The sequence below is a fragment of the Oryx dammah genome, unplaced genomic scaffold, assembly GCF_014754425.2.
Source record: "Oryx dammah isolate SB20612 unplaced genomic scaffold, SCBI_Odam_1.1 HiC_scaffold_2, whole genome shotgun sequence".
NCBI lineage: Eukaryota > Metazoa > Chordata > Mammalia > Artiodactyla > Bovidae > Oryx > Oryx dammah.
In genome coordinates this window covers 137,305,428-137,327,317 of record NW_024070186.1, presented here as the reverse complement: position 1 = coordinate 137,327,317, position 21,890 = coordinate 137,305,428, and positions in this window count along the sequence as shown.

The following is a 21,890-nucleotide window of genomic DNA, read 5'->3' as shown; positions in this document are numbered from 1 at the left end:
CCTAAAGGAAATCAGTCTTGAATATTCATTGGAAGGACTGAGGCTGAAGCTGAAACTCCAATACTTTGGCCACCTGATGTGAAGAACTGACTCCTTGGAAAAGACCCTGATGCTGGGAAAGATTGAAGGCAGGAGGAGAAGGGGATGACAAAGGATGAGATGGTTGGATGGCATCACCGACTCAATGGACATGAGTCAAAGCAAGCTCCAAGATTTGGTGATGAACATGGAGGCCTGGCGTGCTGCAGTCCATGGGGTCGCAAAGAGTTGCACAAGACTGAGAGACTGAACTGAATTCAGCCTCAGCTCTAGGTCCTAAAGACCCAGAGATAACTAAGACAAATCCTCAACAAGGTCCCAAATGCAGTTTGATACTCTCAAAATAATTGGTTCAGATTTTTATCTCCTGTCCCCTCATTCATCAGAGACACTTTATAACATTGCTGGACACATTTTTCCCTTCCTTAAAGGTTTTTGTGTGATGCCTATAAGACTCATTTCTTCTATCATATTAGAAGGCTGTTCATACCTTTACCAGCTCCTACCTCCCCACGTCTCCCCCTCTTCGTTCTCCTCCACTTCAGTCCCCGAGCACCTGCAAAGTCTGGCTGCCGTCTCTGACTGCACCTTGTGCACCATGCCCCCAGCAGAGTCCCTGGCACACCGTTTGCTTTTCGTGTGCGTAATGATTTCTACTGAGTTGTGTTGGCCTGGAATTCTGGTTAACGTTCCTGATCTTTCTCTTTGTGAGTCTCCTGATGTGGTTCTTTGGACGTAAACCCAAGGTTCAGAGGTTCTGCCTGCTGTTTGGTTTGGCATGACATTTTGATTTTGCTTTTCCTTTCTGTAAGCGGAGTGCCCTGTACTGTTCTCTCCCCCATAAACAAATGTTTCTACACGAAGATGCAGTTTCTTTTCTGCACTTTCAGCTCCTCAAGCTTGTGATTTTTCCCTAGTTCTTTTCATTTTGTCCCATCTTCTTGTTACTTATCATTCCCCTGATACTTCGGAAAGTAAATTTCTGCAGAGCTTCTCTTAGAAAGGTGAGAAATTTAGAGTGTATAAGTGAATAGTAGAAGAGAAGAGAAGGAACTCATGCATTAGAGACCTCATCTTTAGAAAAAACTCAATCCCCATCAATCATTAAAAATTATCAATAGAAAGATTTTGGTTGCAGAACAGAAGTCCTTCCTGTATCTAGCTCATTTGCCCCACTCTGTTCCCCTATTTTTAGTCTTCAAATTATGTTTTTCTTTCATCAGAGAAAATATCCATTTATGCAATAGGTCATTTTTAGCCACTTAATTCTTATGTAAGAAGCAGCTCTCAATTTTCTCTAAACATTTATTTCTTACACAATTTCCACTCTGAGTTTTCATTTTAATTAGCGAAGTCCATCCTCGTTCCTGCAGCCATAGGACCATTCCAACCACCTGTACATTCGGCTTAGCCAATACAAGCACTTCTTTTCCTTCTCACTCATTTCTTCCTCACTAGATTCTCAAAGGGCACAGTGTTTATGGCTCACCAGACAACACTGCCTTTAGGAATAACATTTTAAAAGTATAAATAACCTAATTTGTTGTTTTGTTGCTTAGTCATGTCCAACTTAGTGACCCCATAGGCTGTCTATGGTATTTTCCAGACAAGAATACTGGAGTGGGTTGCCATTTCCTTCTCCAAAATAACCTAATTAAACTCCATACACTTCTTTTTTTTTGACTTTTTACTTTGTCTTGGGGTATAGCCAATTACCAATGTTGTGAGAGTTTCACATGGACAGTGAAGGGACTCAGCCAAACATATAAATGTATCCATTCTCCCCCTAAACTCCCCTCCCATCCAGGCTGCCACTGAGCAGAGTTCCATGTGCTATACAGTAGATCCTAATTATTTTAAATATACCAGCAAAACACCATATACTTTTGAATCTGTTTTCTAAATACATATTAAATTTCAGGGGTGAAAAAGAAAAGTCAAAATCCAACTTATTCCCACTCATTTTGATATTACATACTTTTCCTTTGCTGAAATTCTAGCATTACAACACTTTGTAAATATAGGATGAAGTGCACTCTCAGAGGCTAGTCAGATTTGTCATTCATGCTTTTGACCTGGTTACTAAATTATGCCTGCAACAATAGTCTATTTTGATTATTTCAAAATGAAACACTTAAAATCACAATTCATTTTGTTACTAAGTGAATATGAGTAAATCATAAATATGAATAGCATTGGAAGCCCAGGCAATTCCAATTTTTCCCAAATCATCATCCACCCCACCCCAAGTCCATTGTTTAACATACTTTCCACAACCATTATTCTGTGATGATTTGGTTCCAAGGCTGAGGGGAAACTCTATTCAACCCTTCTTGGAGGAAGGCTACCACGTGAATTCCTAAGGGAAACACATTTAGAGTTCCAGTTTGGACTGTAGCAAGTGCATCCACATTTCCACAGCTATAAAATTCAGCTCTGCTCTGACATCAAGAAGAAATGTGTGAAAAGATGGGTTAGTATAGGGACTGCTCTGGTGGCCCAGTGACTAAAATGGGTTAGTGCTGGCAGTAGGGCTAGGAAAGAGGGAAGTGTCAGGCATGAGGCGGACTGGGTGTGAGTGAGTGACCACAAGATTTGGTCAGTTGGCTCAATAGAATAAGGAAGTTCCTGAGGTCAGGGAGAATAGGGAACTCCAAGACAGCTGCAAACAGGAAGTGTACTCAAAGGATGTTTACAGAGTGCATGTTCATAAGTAAGAGAATGCGCCTCTGTTTGATCATAAATAGTTATTATGAAATACCATGGGACTTTTCTAAGGAGAAAACTGCAACCACCTGCTCTAGCCAGAAATTCTTGTATAGGCCTGGCTTTGTGGGAATTTGCCTGGCTTTTTGTGGCTGCCATCCAAAACTGGTGACCACAGAATCAAAGCTAAATATAAGCTAAAATTAAATTACTTCCCTTCTTTGTTTTTGTAGGTCTGCTGAATGAGGACATTTTAGCAGTGATTTTATATTCATTAGCAGAATGGAAAGTCACAGCAAGTCAATCATAGTCATAATGAAAATCCCAAGACATTCTTGCACATTTTTTTACAATCCCCGATATTCAGTTGTGATAAAATACAGGATCTCTAGTGACATAACAATACTATGTGTTCAGTCACTCAATTGTGTCTGACTGTATGTGATCCCGTGGACTATAGCCCACCAGGCTCCTCTGTCCACGGGATTTTACAGGAAAGAATGCTGGAGCAGGTTGCCATTTCCTACTGCAGAACATAATAATACTATAAATAGAGGTAAATGCACTTTAGCTCTCAATGTGAATGGATATTGATGGTAGAAATGTATGAGTCAATGTTTAGTAGATTCCAAAGAACAATATCTAAATTTCTATCTACAAAAACAGACTTTTCAGGATTAAACTTCAAGCTCTTTTAACTTTTTTCATATTTATATGAAAACTGTTTCTCTAGAAATAACCAAGGAAAAACACAAGTGTTTTCAAAGAGAAGAGACTCATGAGCAACACTCACAAAAAATGGAGAGTGAGGGAGTTTGTTAAGTATGGACGTGTGAGAAGATTGAACAGAGGAGTATTTAGAAGAGAATAGAGTCAGTGATTCTAAATCTTTCTTAAACTCCTACCTACAATCCACAGTTACAATTTTTGCTTCATGGGGAGCTCTAGTACTTTGGCTACCTGATGCAAAGAGCCAATCGGGGAAAAGACCCCAATACTGGGAAAGATTGAAGGCAAAAGGAGAAGAGTGCGGCAGAGGATACAAAGGTTAGATAGTATCACCAACTCAATGGACATGAGGGAGCAAACTCCGGGAAATAGAAAAGGACAGGGACGCCTGGCATGCTGCAGTCCATCGGGTGGCAAAAAATTGGACATGACTTAGCAATTGAACACCAGCAATAATAGTTCATCCTCCAGAAGCATGCAACCCTTCCCACCAATTTTTATAGTTCTTTGTATCTGGTCCCAGTTTAAGAATAGATGCAGGCATATAACAAAACCAAGGTTGTTTCCAGCACAGCCAGTAATTTTCTGTGAACAATCCCAGGCAAGTTTAACTCTCTTCATAAGAACCATAACATATTCAACTGCACCAACCAGTTCTTCCTACTGTGGGTGAGCTCTCACGATAAAAAAAGGAGGAAGATAAAATTAAATTTTGAGCATATTGTTTATCAAGGAGAAATATTCCCATAGGTTGTAGCTATTTCAAAGTGCCGCATAGAATAATTACCAGTAACATCTGTCTAGTAGAAGAAAACTTTTACCAAGAAGAGACACCAGTTATTAGACCTTCTACCACTTACATGCCACATTTTTGCAAATCAGGTGAATCTTCTAGTCCTCTATGATATTGTCCATGAGGGATTCTAAGATGCATTTCTTCGAAATAGTTAAAAAATTTATTCATTTACAAAATACAAACATGCCAGCAAACAATCACAAAAGAGGGTGGTATGTTAAGTGGGAAGATGAGGATTCCTCAGACACACAATAAACACCCAATGTAAACTAATAGAAGAGGAGGGTTAGGGAGACTTTCCTCGGGGTGAATAGGAGTGTGGGATCCTAAAGGACCAGAAAGAAGGGATTGGACCCTTCTTTGACTGAAGGCCTTGGGAAGAGAGGACAAGTGCAGGGCATATTCTAGGTACCAAAAGAAATGGATGCAACATCAATGGTGGACAGAAACACGGACAAAGGGGAAAGCAGGAGAGATGGTACTTCCTATCATAGTTACCTTCCCAGTCATAGTTTTTCCAAACAGGATGGAAATGCCAAAGACGTGGTTGGGGAAATAAGGGAAGACCAGATTTGGCAGGGCTAGACCTACTATCAGTTTTTTTTTATTTTTTTTACAAGAATTTTGCTTTCCTCAGGGGAAAACAAATGAAGCCACTTTAAAATGTATAGCTTCTGAACCTTCCTCCCACCTTCCACCCCATCCCACTCCTCTAGAACACCAGGTTTGAGTTCCTAGCATCATACAGCAAAGAGGGAAGGGACATATATATGCCTATGGCTGATTCATACTCATGTATGGCCGAAACCAACACAAGATTGTAAAGCAATTATCCTCCAATTAAAAGTAAATAATTTTTTTTTTAATTTACAGCTTCTGGAACTAACAAAAAGAACTGCATCTCAGGACTATCACTCCAATTGCACTGGAGATTAGCATTAGTCCAAGAGAAAGGAGGTAGTGAGTGTTAGGCCTGAGTGAACTCTGGGAGATGGTGATGGACAGGGAGGCCTGGTGGGCTGCGATTCATGGGGTCGCAAAGAGTCGGACACGACTGAGCACCTGAACTGAACTGAACTGATAGTAGAGACAGAAACAAATGGATGGAATTGAGATACATTTAAGAAGCAGACTCAGAAGGACATGGTGAGGGCGGGGCTGTGAGATTGAAGGAAGAAGCAATTAGGTTGGGGACACAGCAAGATACAGGAGACAAGAAATAGAGATACAGGGTAAGCGTGGTAAATTAGGAGACTGACAGTGAGAGGGAAGTCAGGTGTGCAGAGAGAAAGGAGGGTGTTGACAAAGATCATATTTAAATACACTGAGTATCCTCTGAGATGTTGCCTTCAAAGACCCAGACAAGATTTCCAGGATGGACCTTAGAAGAAAGATATCAGCAGAGAGATAGGATTCATGGGCTGTGCTTAGTCGCTCAGTCATGTCCAACTCTTTGCGATCCCACCGACTGTAACCCGCCAGGTTCCTCTGTCCATATAGGTTCTTCAGGCAAGAATAATGAAGTGGGTTGTCATGCCCTCCTCCAGGGGATCTTCCAGGTCCAGGGATCGAACCCAGGTATCCCGCATTGCAGGCGGATTCTTTACCGTCTGAGCCACCACTGATAGGTTAGATTTGATCATTTTGCTGAAAGAGCTCTTAAAAGATTGGACCCTGGATTAGGTAAAAAGTAGGCCCTTTTCAGTCATAGTTTTCCCTACTTGGAGTTGTTTTTTTTTTTTTTTTCAAGTATAAGGATTGGGGTGTATGTGAGTATGTGCGTGTGTGTGTGTGTTCTGACAGCCAGAAAATAAATTACTTTGCAAATTTTTTTTTTGTAATTCTAATGCCATTCAAGAGGAATACTGTCACTTGAAATATTAAAGGCAATACTGTCTAATAGGCACTTGCCTAGGACTTGCTCAACTTGAAAATAAATACAAAAAGAAATATGTAGGTTAATTACTGTACCAACCAAAATAATGTTTTCCCTTTATTGTTTCTGAGGCATCAGACTACGGGACAGCATTCAAGGAAAGATTTTATCTTCTTTGTTCATTCAGACTTTTCGTCAAGATCCTAAATGCACCATTTTAACTTTTTCCTTACTGCCATTTGCTATTGTAATTCTCCTCTTCCTTTCTTTTTCCCGCCTTTCCTCACGATCTCTCTCGCTCAAAAAAGAAAGAAAAAAGCCTTTTCAGTGCACTAAGGGGTGTTGTTTGTGGTGTGGAGCTATCAATCAATGAACAGTTTTTCTAAAATAGACTATTTTCTGTGCAACTAGACTGGACACTGACCTGTCTCTTATCACGTTCCAGGCTCAAAACCAAGCATTTTTTAGACATCTTTCCAGAATGAATGAAACGGACACTAAAAGGACAACTTAAGACTCTTCAGAGGTACAAAGAGAGAGAAAGGAGATGGAATGCGTTCCCACCATTCCCAAAGAAACCTCCTCATAGAGCTTATATACAAAACTGAATTCTTCCGCAGAAGCATGAGAACTAGATAGCAGTTAAAGCTGATGAGGCAATCGAACTGAAAGAGGGTTTTGTTTTCGTTTTTCCCCTCTCTGTCAAGGTACTGTTTCTACTTTCCTGGGAGCCTTTCATTTTCTAAATTTATTCCACCACACCCCATCTAAATACAATCTCACGTCAATTTCCCTCAGGCAGTTGCCACAAGTGGTCCAGTTCCATCCAAGACGAGCTGAAGCACAATGGAGAAGTCAGAGAAGTCAGAAAGGAAACAGGAGTCATCTGAAGCTGATGGGTTTCTCTTGTAAAGTTTACAAAAATATGTGACAATGTAATTATATTGTCAGAGCCCCTCCCTGGAAGGAGTCTGTGCTAGTGAAGTGCTCTGAAGCTTAATCTTTACAAGAATCTGCTTCCTTTTCCTCACATGTGTAACAGGGATAATATTGATCAAGCTTCTTGAAAGGATTGAGTGGGGAAGATTTACACGCACTTTGAAATGAAAGGCTCCTGGGAAAGTAGATACATGTACCCTCGACATAGGAACTTGGAAGATTTGCCAGCAAACCTATCATCTCAGTGAATATAAAAATGAATTTCTTCTGGTTTATTTCCATCAGTGCTTTCTTTCTTTTCCATTTATCCTAACTCTTACATAGAATTCTGGTATCTCTTTCCTCCACTTGGCTTATATTTTGTTCATTTTCCCAGGGTTCATTTCCTGTATTTTCTGTTCTTTTTTTTTAAACTCCTTCGAGCTCCTTCCCTCCCCCGATCAACTTGCACCTCCTGTGTTTTGTGTCCACTGATATGACCAACTGGCGCTTCCCTGGTGGCTCAGCAGTAAAGAATCCACCTGCAATTCTCCTCCCTGCAGGATATGCGGTTTTGATCCCTGGATTGGGAAGATCCCCCGGAGGAGGGCATGGCAACCCACTCCAGTATTCTTGCCTGGAGAATTCCACAGACAGAGGAGCCTGGTGGGCTACAGTCCATAGGGTCGCAAAGAGTCGGACACAACTAAGCGACTTAGCGCGCATGCATGCATAGCTGCTGGTAGCCACAGAGCTGCTCCCATAGCTTTTCCTAAGCTGCTTTCCATATCTTTAAAACCCATCAATCCAGAGACAGGCAAGCCACGTGATGCTTCACTCTCCAGATGGGGTTTCAGGGTGACCCTGTCTGATCACCAGGCTCACCTTATGAAATACAACCTCTGATGAAATTCATGGCAAGCAAACTCCCTGCTCAGCATGGGGCAACGGGTGATGGATGGGCCGGTGATGATGGATAGCTCCTCTTTCACCCTCAGTCCATGAATTCTGGTTCAGGAGACTCCCCTAGCAGGCACTGGATTGTCCCAGAGATAACAGCACTCAGTCGGGAGCTGGGTTGAGGGCTTATTCTTGCTTAGGGATAGCTACTGCCCTCATTACTCAGTAAAGCAAATTACTGCTGACGCTATAATGTTTTAGTTCATTCCAGTGGTTTTTAAATTAAACAGACAGCTTGGCATATGGATCAAGATTCCAAGCACTGTAAAAAAAAAAAAAATCTCTTCTACAGTGTGGACAAAACACAGAATTAAAGGGGAAGATTTATATATAGAAGCTTAATAATCCTTCTTGTCATCTGTTCATTCTTTGGGGGAAATAATCTTAATCCTGCATAGTTGATTTTTTTTTTTAACTACATGACCCTTTTTTAGTATTAGGAAATGAATCTGAAATCTGAATAGGAAAAAAAAAATTGGGTGACTTTAATATGCCTGCTAACCTTGTCTCATTAATCCTTATGGTGCTTCTGAAAGATGTATGGAATGTATTTTTATCTCCATTTCATGAAATGTGGAACTAAGATATCCCAAAGCTCTTTAACATAGTTAAGATCACACAGCGGCTCAGTAATAAAGTCAGAAGTAAGAGCCAGCTTTTCTAACAAGAAAGGCTCTGACAATTAATCAGAAACACAGCAAGCCTGCTCTTTGATGACTAGAAATTTCATCTGAAACCAGATGATGAGGTGAGAAGAATGACATTGCCACAACTGGTGATTACATTGTTTCTTTGGCAGAATGTCAGTCCCCAAACTGGTAACATAACATGCAGACCCTGCTTAGATTTGGTACATCACAGCAAAGATAATGACTCCCAAAAATTTTTATAAAGAAAATCTTATTCTACTTTATGTATTTCATTTATAAAAGTCAGGAGTCATTCCTATGGGAAACAGAATCCATAGACCCCATGGAAACAGAAGTTTTGATGAATAGCTCAAGATTAGGTAAGAAGACAGTCAAGTATCTGGGAAATTGGACTCTGTCACTTCCTAGAGCTTCTGTTTCTTTGTTCTGGAACTGACACTTGTTGTTGTTTAGTCCCTCAGTCGAGTCTGACTCTTTGTGACCCCCATGGACTATAGCCTGCCAGGCACCTCTGTCCATGGGTTTTCCCAGGCAAGAATACTGGATCAACTGGGTTGCGATTTCCTCCTTCCAGGGATCCTCCAGACCCAGACATCAAGCCCGTGTCTTCTGCATTGCAACAGGATTCTTTACTGCTAAGCCACCAGGGAAGCCCTGGAACCAACACTGCAAAGTGGAAATAATTATACTACATGGAACAGACGTGACAAAAATCCCCCTTTGTATTCCCTGTGCTTGGCCTGATGAGCAGGTATTTAATACATAATTATTGACTATGAAGGGGGTGGAATATGTAGTCAATAAATAATCAATGATATTCAAATGGGCTACTATCACTCTGCACAACACATTTCCACCTGCAGATGATACTGATGTACCTGGAGTTCTTTCCACTGCCTAACACATTTCCAACCAAGAGAGTTCTTATATCTAACTTCAACAAGAAGAATTTCCCGTCTCTATAAATACCAAGGTTTTACACTTGTGACTACCATCACATCACTTTAATTGAACTGATAACCGCTAATTCAGTGGTTTTCCAACTGTACTAAGTATAAGTCAAGGCTATGGTTTTTCCAGTGGCCATGTATGGATGCGAGAGTTGGACTGTGAAGAAAGCTGAGCGCCGAAGAATTGATGCTTTTGAACTGTGGTGTTGAAGACTCTTGAGAGTCCCTTGGAATGCAACGAGATCCAACCAGTCCATTCTGAAGGAGATCAGCCCTGGGATTTCTTTGGAAGGGATGATGCTAGGGCTGAAACTCCAGTACTTTGGCCACCTCATGTGGAGAGTTGACTCATTGGAAAAGACTCTGATGCTGGGAGAGATTGGGGGCAGAAGGAGAAGGGGACAACAGAGGATGAGATGGCTGGATGGCATCATGGACTCGATGGACGTGAGTCTGAGTGAACTCTGGGACACGGTGATGGACAGGGAGGTCTGGTGTGCTGTGATTCATGGGGTCACAAAGAGTCGGACACGACTGAGCGACTAAACTGAACTGACCTGACTCACCTGGGAACATGTTATACATGGATTCTCAGGTCTCTAGCAATTTTGGTTCAGATGGGACGGCAGAACTCAGCATTTAAACAAGAACCTCAGAGGGTTTTGATACAGACAGTCCAAGGACCATTCTTAGAGAGAGAAAAAAAAAATCTATATATTGGCCCTATCCCAGAAATAAAGAAATGGAGATTCAGAAAAGATTCTTGCCCAAGGTAACTCATTCATTCCATCATTCAGTCATTTGACAAATACCTACTATGAGTATAGATGATCAGACCCTCCTGATATGTGCAAAACTGAAACCTGGTCTGGTCCCCAGTCCATTCTACTTCAAATCTTGCAGCCAGGTGTTATGGAAATTCCAAACAATACACAAGACTGGCTGGAGTGAACTCAGGAAACACTTCATGGAACAGGCAGAATTTGGACAGAATTCTAGCCATCCAAATACAGAGAAAGGAACTGGGCCAGCAAAGATATTAATAATAAATGGCAGGTGTCCAGCACCTCCGCTTTCCCTCAGAGGACCAGGAGAGTGAGGCAGAGAAAGTGCAAGGGTGATACAGCTCAGGAACCCCACTTGGCATATTTCAGGAGACCTCAAAGTCTTACCTCGTGAATCTTTTGGGCAATTCTCACTGCTACACCCAAGTCTGTCAGGATTCCCATTGGAACAGAAGAATGTCACCAGCAGTGTCCCCAGCTCTCCATACTCAAGTACTCTTGAGTCTCCATTGTCTGCCTTCTTTAAGCACCTCCCTTCCCTCAGGCTTTTCAGCAGAAACAACCTCTTCCTCACAAACAACTTATCGATGCAGAAAAACAGGGAATATGAAAGAAAGGGCTGCATGCAAAAATCAAACGAGAAGTATAAATATGATCTGGGATAATTCCTCAGGATCCAGGGACCTCAGAAGGAAGAAGAGAAATACTCATCAAGATGCAGAAGCATGGGTGGTTTCTCTGGGCACTTTGGTTCTCAGCCTGGGCTGCATGTTAGAATCACTTATGGAACTTTTGAAAAAACACTGAGGCCCTGGCATCCCCATGACCACTGGAATCAAGAGTCCTGAGGTAGAGTCCAGACATCAGTACATCCTGAAATCTCACTGGGTGTTTCCAGTATGCACCCAAGAGGCTGTGAACCACTGATCTAATAAAGCAGAGCTTGAGAAAAACCAATACAGTGTAAGCATATTGGAGCCAATGAGGTGAGATTCAGCTGGCTGTAAATAGAATGATTCCAACCTGGGACTAAGGTCTGGAATAAAGGCATAAGTAATCCAAGGAGTATGGGCTTCCCAGATGGCTCAGTGGTAAAGAATCCACCTGCCAATGCAGGAGACAGGTTCAATCTGTGGGTTGGGAAGATCCCCAGAGAAGGAAACAGCAACCCACTCTAGTATTCTTATCTGGGAAATCCCATGGACAAAATAGCCTGGTGGGCTACAGGCCATGATGCTGCTGCTGCTGCTAAGTCGCTTCAGTCGTGTCCGACTCTGTGCAGCCCCATAGACGGCAGCCCACCAGGCTCCCCCGTCCCTGGGATTCTGCAGGCAAGAACACTGGAGTGGGTTGCCATTTCCTTCTCCAATGCATGAAAGTGAAAAGCGAAAGTGACATCGCTCAGTCGTGTCCAACTCTTAGCGACCCCATGGACCGCAGCCCACCAGGCTCCTCCGTCCATGGGATTTTCCAGGCAAGAGGACTGGAGTGGGTGCCATTGCCTTCTCTGGCTACAAGCCATGGCATCATAAAAAGTCAGATACAACTTAGTGACTAAACAACAACAAATCCAAGGAGTGCAGGTTATAAATGTGAGGTAGTCAGTCTGAGAGCAACACTTAGCTCCTGCCTGTGGAGAAGGTAAGCAATGTGTGCCAGGCTAGAGAAGTCTGACTTTATAAATAGATCAATGAATCTATTAATATTACTATCTCCACTTGTCAAATAAGGCAACTGAATCATGTGCAGGTAAAACTGCCGAAAGCTCTTATTGCAGCAATTGTCCAAAAATAAATAAATGATTGCCAAATCAAACTGATTTTGATACAGGCTGTAGAATATATTTGGTTGAATTATAAGACATCACCATTTTTGTAGGTTATAAATAGTTGAATACAGGAAATTTCACATGGCTTAGCCTAATACACTCCCATCCAATCTTGTCTCTAGGCTGTTTCGTTTCTTTTCTTTTTTTTTTTTTTTAGGCTGTTTCTTATTCACGTATTTATTCAAAAAGTCTAATTGTATCTTGGCCTGGAAGTCCTCTGTGCGTGAATGCTCAGTCACTCAGTCGTGTCCGACTCTTTGAGACCCCATGCACTGTAGCCCAGCAGGCTCTTCTGTGCATGAAATTCCCTAGGCAATAATACTGGAGTGGGTTGTAATGCCCTTTTCCAGGGGATCTTCCTGATCCAGGGATTGAACCCCAGTCTCTTGCATCTCCTGCAATGCAGGCAGATTCTTTACCACTACACCACTTGGGAAAACCACTAGTCCTCCCAAGCCTTCTGAATACTAATACTGCCATACCAGAATTGTCTATATTCATGTATCAACTTGTCTTTCTATTTGCCTCATATCAGCAATTGGTTCTATGTGATAAAGACTATAAACCAAGAGAAGAAGAGTAAATAAATGACTTTCCCTGATAAGAAAATCAGGCTAATAAACTTTTTTTTTTTTTTACTTTACAATTCTGTACTTTTTATAGGGCTATCAACCTCTGCAGGAAGAAGTGAGGTTGACCAGGCAGCTTTCAGCTTTCCATCAGAACAAGGGCAAAACTTGCAGCCAAGGAACAGAAATGAAGTCTGTGAACTTAATCTCTAATAAAATCATTAATAAAATCAAAGAAGAAGAGGCACTTTTCTCCCCTTAGAATGTTCTGGGTATCAGGATATGCTAGAAGAAACTTTCCTGGCTCTAACATCTAAGTAAGCCTGGACTAAGGAAAGTTTAATATGATTGTCATTGTACTAATCTTATATGCCATCACAGGGTCCCATTTTTTAATTTGGTCTCACTCAAAGATTACTTTGAGTAAGCTCCATGAGGCCAAGACCCCCTCTGTATATTTTTATTTGACCCCTGACTTTTTAATTTTTATTTTTAATTAGATGATAATTACTTTATAATATTGTGATGGTTTCTGCCATACATCAACATGAATCAACCACAGGTATCACCACCTCTGTCTTACTCAGCTCTTGATCACAAGTGCCTGGCCCAGACATCTTGCAACTTTAAATTGGATACATATTTTGGAAAGAATATGTTTTAAAAGGGGACTGGGCTTCCCAGGCCGCTCAGTGAATAAGAACCTACTTGCCAATGCAGGAGACACGGGTTTGATCCCTGGTTCAGGAAGATCCCTTAGAGAAGGAAATGACAAACCAATTCAGTATTCTTGCTTGAAAAATCCCATGGACAGAGGAGCCTGGCGGGCTACAGTCCATGGAGTCACAAAAGAGACACAACTTAGCAACTAAACAACAACAATAAATGTTTATAAAGGCAGGAGTTGTTTTATTAATAGTCACAATACAAACAATGCTGGTTTTCTAATCCCAACTTGCTGGTAACTGGCTGTGTGATATTGGACAAGTCATTTAAACTCTTTGGGCCTCCCTTTTCTTTTTGAGTAAAAGAGGGAATTGGGATGGAACCCGCCTTCCCCTCTGTAATTCCAGTGCACAGAAGAGTGGGTGTTGGGGCTGGTCCTGTGCACAGCATGGTAATTTCTGTACTGCACTCTTTCCTTGGTCTGTTCATCCGTCCTCTCTACACTTACCTAAGAGCACAGCAGAGAAGGGCAGGGAGTGCAAAGTTATGAACCAAATTACAAAGAGTTCTCAGGAGGCTTCTCGGGGTATCTGAGTTTGCCTGACCACAGGAAACTACAACAGCAAGGCTCACAGGGGCAAAGCTTTGGTACGCAGAAGTTAGATTCTTTGTGCATTATCGATTCAATTTAGGAATAATTTCTCAATCATATTTCCATCCATGAGGTCTACATTTTCGTTGCAATTCAGTGAAGATTCTACTCCTTCTCTTTTTAAAAATAATTGAAAAATTTCCATGAAAAGCCAGTTTCTCCCCAGTGGAAGGAGACCAAATAATAGTATTGTCTTAGCAAGGTCAACTTTGAAAGCTCTCTGTCCTTAAGAGGAGATACATTCCTGCAAGAGGTAAATGGCACATGTTCCAGGGTCCCACTCCATTCTGAAGGAGGGAAGGTGACCCCAAATACCACCACTTTTAATCATCAATTTCCCAACCTCTTCATATTCCTTTTTACAAGGTTATAGATTGGATCAAAAGGACTACACTCTAAGTCTAAGAGAAAGGGGGAAAGGGGAAGAAAACACAGAGAAAAAAAGATCTGGAAGTCTCCATATCAACTCACCTCAAAGAAAAAAAGGGCCCTGAACTCCAGATACACATTCCTATACATGTCTTTTCTTCCCTGGTGGCTCAGTTCGAAAAGAACCTACCTGCAATACAGGAGACCCCAGTTCGATCCCTAGGTGGGAAATATCTCCTGGGGAAGGAATGGCAACCCACTCCAGTATTCTTGCTTAGAGAATCCCATGGGCAGAGGAGCCTGGCAGGTTACAGTCCATGGGGTCAAAAAGAGTCGGACACGACTCAGCGACCATACAACAACAAGGATTTTGTGCATCAGATCAGGAAATCAGGTGGAACTCAAATGAGTAATTCTTCTGCTCTCTGTGGCATTGGCAGAGGTTGCTCAGGAAGTATGCCTGGTGGATGGGTTGAATGGAGGGTCCAATGTGTCTTCATGCACATGTCTGGCACCCAGGCAGGGATGGCCTGGCAGGCTGGGCTCAGCTGGGGCCACTGGCCAGAGCACCTCTGCTGGCCTCTCCAGCACAGTGGTCTCAAGTAGTTGGACTTACGTGGCTTAGTAGTGGACTTACGTGGAGGAAGTTTCATAAAAAACCCAGGAGATGGAACCTGCCAGGTTCTTAAGGGCTGGCTAGGCAACTGGTACAATATCATCTCTGCCATTTTCTTCTGGTTATTGCAATCACTGACATATGCATTTTCAAGGTAAAGAGATATAGACAACCCACGCCCACTTCTGCCCCACCTGCCCACAGATCTCTTCTTGGAAGAAGAGTCAAAGAATTCGGAGTCATGTTTAACATGCCATAGCTGGCCAGGTCCCCCCCAAGGTAACCTTCCTGAAGCATCCACATCTGCAGTTGTATGAGTCAACATAGGCTGCTGAGACCTAGAAAATAGTCTAGGACATCTGCTAGAAAAAGAGGGAACGCTGAAAAAGAGGGAACGCTGAAACCAACACCAGGATTGAGACGTGAATGTGAAGAGAAAGAGGCTGCAGTGTGATCACTCATCATTGGCTTATGACACTCATGCTGGAGACAGGATCCCCTCTGAGGAGAGAGGACAAGCAGAGCTGGGCATAGATGATTCAGACAGGTAAGTGGACAGCAGAGGATGAGGTGGCTGGATGGCATCACCGACTCGATGGACATGAGTTTGAGCAAGCTCCAGGCGTTGGGGATGGACAGGGAAGCCTGGCATGCTGCAGTCCAGGGCGTCGCAAAGAGTCAGACACGTCTGAGCAACTGAACTGAACTGAATTGAAGTGTGATACTATGAAATGCCAAGTACATTGTCCTCTGATCCCACTGGTGAGGAAACTGGGGTCACAATTCTTTTCAGGAAATGAGAGCTCTGAAAAATGGGAAGACTGTATAAATTAGGAGTTAACAATCTTTAATCTTTGTTGTTGTTTTTTCTTTTAATAATGAGAACTTTCTTACTTGGGAATTTTAGCATGCTCTTGGGAAACTTTAACAACTTTTACATACTTTTTCTCTTCTGTGTGTAGGAAATGTATGTAAGCCCCCGCCCCCACCCCCTTCACCCACCAAACTGCCCCTTAAGACCAAGTACTCATTCCCTATCCTCTGGGAGTGTTGGTGGCTGATCCAAGGTTCTCAGCTGAGTTTCTCCCTAGGAAACACTCTGTTCTGAAAAGTGCCACCATGTTCAATGGGCAGCCCGCATCTAACCACTGGTCCTTCTCATGAGCTCGCTGATACCTTCTTAATGGCTACATTACAGTTCAACCCTTCCTTCTGCAATCTTACCTCCTCTCCTCCATAAGAAATGAACTCAAGCACACTCCCCAATTCAATTCGGGGCTTGGCTCAAACGGTGAAGAATCTGCCTGCAATGCAGGAGACCTAGGTTCGATCCCTTAGTGGGGAAGATCCCCTGGAGAAGGGAACAGCTACCCACTCCAGTATTCTTGCCTGGAGAATTCCACAGAGAGAGGAGCCTGGTGACCTACAGTCCATGGGGTCGTAAAGAGTCAGACACAACTGAATGATTTTCACTCTCCCCAGTAAGTTTCCACACACAAAGCTCCATCTCAGAAGTTATTCCCTGGGAAACTCAACCATAAATAGATTGCAACTGGGGCAGCAACAACGATGAAAGGAGGCTCTGGGTAATTTGGAAGCCCTGGGTGTGGCCCTGGGTGTGGCCCTGGGTGTGGCCAGGTGAGACAATCAACCATGCAGGGCACTTTCCAGTTACACTGCCCCCATCAGGAAAGCCTCAGAGCAGCAACCACATAAGCAAGGGAAAGAGCTCTGAATGCTTCCTGGGGGTGAACCTTATTCTCTAACACACTCAGCTGCATGCTGGCAAGCCGGCTCTCTGGGAGGAAAAGAGCCCTGATTTCTAGCCTTTCCTAATGTCCATGTGTAAGTACTCCAATCCTGGGTGATTTCAAACCATGGACAGTTTAACAACTGGGCTCATCAAATTCCTAAATGTTTCACAATCAGCTCTCGGGGACCAGTAAGAGGCAACTCCAGCACATCACTGCATGTGAACAGACTGTCCTGTTCAGACCTGCTTGGACCAGCCATGAGCACCAAACTCACAGCAAATCTGGTATGGGCCTGTCAGCGACCTAGGCTCGTGGTGGCATGAGAATCAGAAAAAGATCAGAGTGATTAAGCAAAGCAGTCAGTTGCTCTCTGGCTGAATCTGAATGCAAAGGATATAGAGAATATGAGCAGCGGATGCCAGGGAGTAAAGCTAAGAAGGCAGCTATTGGGGCACCAAAGGGGCCAGGAAGTGGTAGGAAATATGAGCAAGCCTTTGATAGTGAGAGATAACCGATCAAGGCCAAGCACAGAAACTGAAAGACACTCCAGGCGGTGCATGATGCAAAGACAGGAAGGGTAGCTGAGCTGAGTTGCTTCAGTGTCAGACTCTCCTGTGAGCCCATGGACTGTAGCCCGCCAGGCTCCTCTGTCCATGGGATTTCCCAGGCAAGAATACTGGAGGGGGTTGCCATGCCCTCCTCAAGGGAATCTTTCTAGTCCAGGGATCGAACCTGTGTCTCTTAAGTCTTCTGCAGTGGCAGAGAGGTTCTTTTTCACTAGTGCCATGTGGGAAGCACATACATCTTTACAATCAGCCCTGATAGTTGAAGTAATCAGAGAAAATCGCTGTTGCCTGCAAAACCAGTAGTTTATTAATCCCAGGTCACCTTCTGAGCTGGACAGCCACAAGCCATAAACAAATTTAGAGTGTGTGCAAAGGTTATTGACATCATTGGAAGCAACCCAAAATAAAGACAGAGGAATGACTGTAACAACAAGGGGAAGAAAAAGACAAAGCCATTTCCTTCTGAGGGTCTAAATATCCATCTAGGTGGCATGACTAAGTCACTCCTTTGCCTGCTAGTGAAGGGAAAGACTGAGCAACTTGAGTACCATTCCTTATTCATTCAACAACTATATAATGAGCGTCTATTCTCAGAGCCACACACTGAGTGGGACTCTGGAGATGCAATGATAACAGGAACAGATGTATTCTCCACCGCAGAGCTGATACTCTAGTGGGGGAGATGAATATTTGATCAAAAGATGTCCATGGAAAACAGAAAACCCAACTGTGCCAAGTAGACAGAAGCAGAGACATGGGGTTCCATGAGATTCACAGTGGGGTTGAGGTGATTTTACTTAGTAGATCAAAGGAGAAGTCCCTAAGAAGGAATCTGAACAATGTGTTCAAGTGAGAGCGGAGGAAAGAGTATTGAAAACCAGGAACAACATGTACAAAAGCAGGTGCAAAAGGAACACGGCAACCAACACACCTTTGGATTCAAAGCAGGGTCTTGACCAGCATCACCTGGGGGCTGGTAGAAATGCAGAATCTCAAATTTCACCCCAGCTCTACTTAATTAGAACCTGATTGTAACAAGCTCTCCAAGCAATGTATACACATTTTAAAATCTGAGAGGCTGAAAGAAGACCAGTGTGGCTAGACCTAAGGAAGGGGGAGGCGGGGCATATGGTGAGTCCAGGCTAGACGGGCAGTGAGAGTCCAGTGCTCAGAGGTTCATCAGCCCCCTTTAGAACTTTGGCTTTATTCTGGCAAGTCATGAAGCGTTTTAAGTATGCACATGATGGGGGGGAGGGGCAGGAGGGAATCCAGCAGCAATATAGAAACTTTATTAGACAGGAGTGGAATTAAATGTAATTTGCAATTGGAAGGTGACTACTATGATCCAAGTTGGAGAATGTGGAAGTTTGAGCTCCAGAAATGGAAGCAGAGTTGGGAAGAAGGGAATGGATCTGGAAAAATGGCAGGAAATAAAGTCAAGACTTGATGATGGTTTAGATTTGGGAAGGAGGGTGTGATAAACTATAGGATGCTTTCAGACTCACATAAATGATTTTCGTGGTCTTTGTTGATTTTTACTCTCCTATTCACAGCACTAGGCTTCCCTGGTGGCTCAGTGGTAAAGAATTCGCCTGCCAGTGCAGGAGATGCAGGTTTGATCCCTAATCTGAGAAGAATCCCCTAGAGAAGGAAATGGCCACCCACTCCTGTATTCTTGCCTGGAAAACCCCCACAAAGAGGGGAGCCTGGCAGGCTCTGGAGTTGCAGAGCTGACTTAGTGACTGAACAACAATTCACATCACCAACAGCTATGCCTAATAACTGTTGCAGGCGCCCAGTGTTTACTGAACAAAGGAATGATTGAAGTGAATGGAAGGTTTGAGGTATAGTTTTAGGGAGAAGAACATGAGTTTGGCTTTAGAATTGTTGTTGAGGTCTGTTGTGGGTTGGCTTGTGTCCCTGCCAAAAGATATGTTGAAATGCTAACTTCGGGGCCTGTGAATGTGATTGTACTTGAAAACAGAGTCTTTGCAGATGTAAGATGAGGTCATATTGGATTAGGGAGGGCCCTAAATTTAATGATTGGTGTCCGTGGCAGGAGAGGGAGACACACGGATACACATGGGGGATTCGTCATATGAAGATGGAGGTAGAACATTGAACTGATATGTCTGCAAGCTGTGAAAGCTGACGGCGAGCAACCACCAGAACTCAGAAGAGAGGGACTTGGAACAGATTCTCCCTCCAAGCTTCCAGAAGGAATCAACCCTGCTGAGAGCTTGACTTCAGGTTTCTAGCCTTCCGATCCATGAGGGAATACATGTCTATTGCTTTAAGCCACGCAGTTTGTGACATTTTGTTATGGCAGCCCTAAGAAACTAACACAGGAGTGCTTTTCTGAAATCCGAGAAGAAATCTTCATGTGGTTTGAAATTTGGATCTGAAACAGAGCGATTACCCTGATGAAGGCTCTTAGCTAGAGCGTGCAATTATTAAGATAAACACCTCTGATAATTCCCTTTTTAACCATTGTGGCCTAGGAAATATGAGTACTCAACTTTGTTGAAAAGTACAGTCTATGAGGGACTTCCCTGGTGACTCAGATGGTAATGAATCTGCCTGCAATGCAGGGGACGTGGGCTCATAGCCTAGGCTGGGAAGAGCTCCTGGAGGAGGGCATGGCAACCCACTCCAGTATTCTTGCTTGGAGAATCCCCACAGACAGAGGAGCCCAGCAGGCTCCAGGGGGTTGCAAAGAGTCAGACATGACTGAGCAAATAACACACACACACACACACACACACACACACACACACACGAGTCTATGAGATCCTAAGTAACCCTTTGGAAATTGGAGAGTTGAAAAAAGACAGATATAAAAGAAAAGGAAATGTTACAAAGAAAACAAGAGATGGTAGAGAGCATTGAGAAAATTGTTTTATGGGAGTGCTCTGACTTCTGCTTCAAGGGACAGAAGATTTTGTTGGGTTTGAGTTTTGTGTGTTATCTAACTACTTGGCTGCCCAGCATTCTCCTGGAGATTTTCTCTAGTTCAGTTATCACTTTTTAAGACAGGTTAGAGATAACCTTTCTGGGCCTTTCTTATGATGTGAACACCATTATCAATTCCCTGTAAGATTCTAAAGGTCATTCTCATTTATCACAGGCCGGTCTACCTCCCAGGCTTCAGAGATCAAACTGTTGCAACAGGCTCATCATCGATGGGGTGCTCTGTCTAACACTGCCTCCAGGGTAAGTAGGCCTTGAGCCCAGAGAAGACTAACTGGCTGAGGACTTGGACTGCTCAGAAACGAAGATCTCATTGTTCAGTCTCCCTGGGTTTCTCTGGGTCCCTGTGCATGATGGGTAGCCACTTTCTCCTCCAGTGCTGACCAAGAGCAGTTTTCCTAGGCTGGCCTTAAAGAGTGCTTGGCTTGAGCAGGATTATGAATTAATATGACCCACTAAAGAGCAAGGAACAACAAAGACAGTTCACATCCAGATGGTTTCCAATGATGACTTGTGCTTTAAGAGCTCACATCTAGTTTGGTTCTCCAGGACTGGAAACTGTATCTTCATAGATAAAATGTATAGGTGGTGCTAAGGGCTTTAAGAGCATCCACCTAACGTGGCCAAACTCACTGAATGCGGCATATACCTGATAAGTAATTATTATATGAAACTCTATCTAGAGCCCCCTGTTGGAATTCCTGGAACATACAGATCTGATGGCCAAATTAAAGGGCCTCTCCTTTCTCCCTCTGGCCCTATTTCTACCTACCTGCTGAGCAAGCAGAAGTAACATTTCCACAGATCTAAGCCAAATCAAACAGAAATCCTCAGAGAAATACATGGGGATGGACTTGCATGGTAGACAGCTCCAGGTGGTCAGGAGAACTGGTCAAGGACTCTCTGGATAGACCTCTCTCTCCTGCTAAATTCTTGCCTCTCTCCTGGGCTTCTCTCAACACTAACTCATTAAGTAAATTTCTGTGCCACATGAATCCTCTCTGCAGGCCCAGGCATGAACCAAAACCTTATTTTTCCTTTCCCCTGGATAGGGCAAAGGAAGATGAATATTTCTAAAAAGAACTTTAACAACAACAACGAAAAGTAAAATAAATGAAGGTGCAGGGCTTCCCTGATGACTCACTGATAAGGAGTCTGCCTGCCAATGTAGGAGACACGGGTTTGATCCCTGGTCCAGGAAGATCCCACATGGTAAGGAGCAACCAAGCCCATGCACCACAATACTAAGCCTGTGTTCTAGAGACTGGAGCCACAACTACTGAGCCCACATGCCACAGTTACTGAAACCTGTGCACCCTGGAGCTTGTGCTCTGCCATAAGAAAAGCCATTTGATGAGAAGCCCACACTCCCACAACTAGAGAGAAGCCCCTATTCCCCACAACTAGAGAAAAGTCCAGGCAGCAGCAAGCACCCAGCACAGCCGAAAGTAAATAAATAAATAATTTTTAAAAAGAAAGTGCAAAACATGT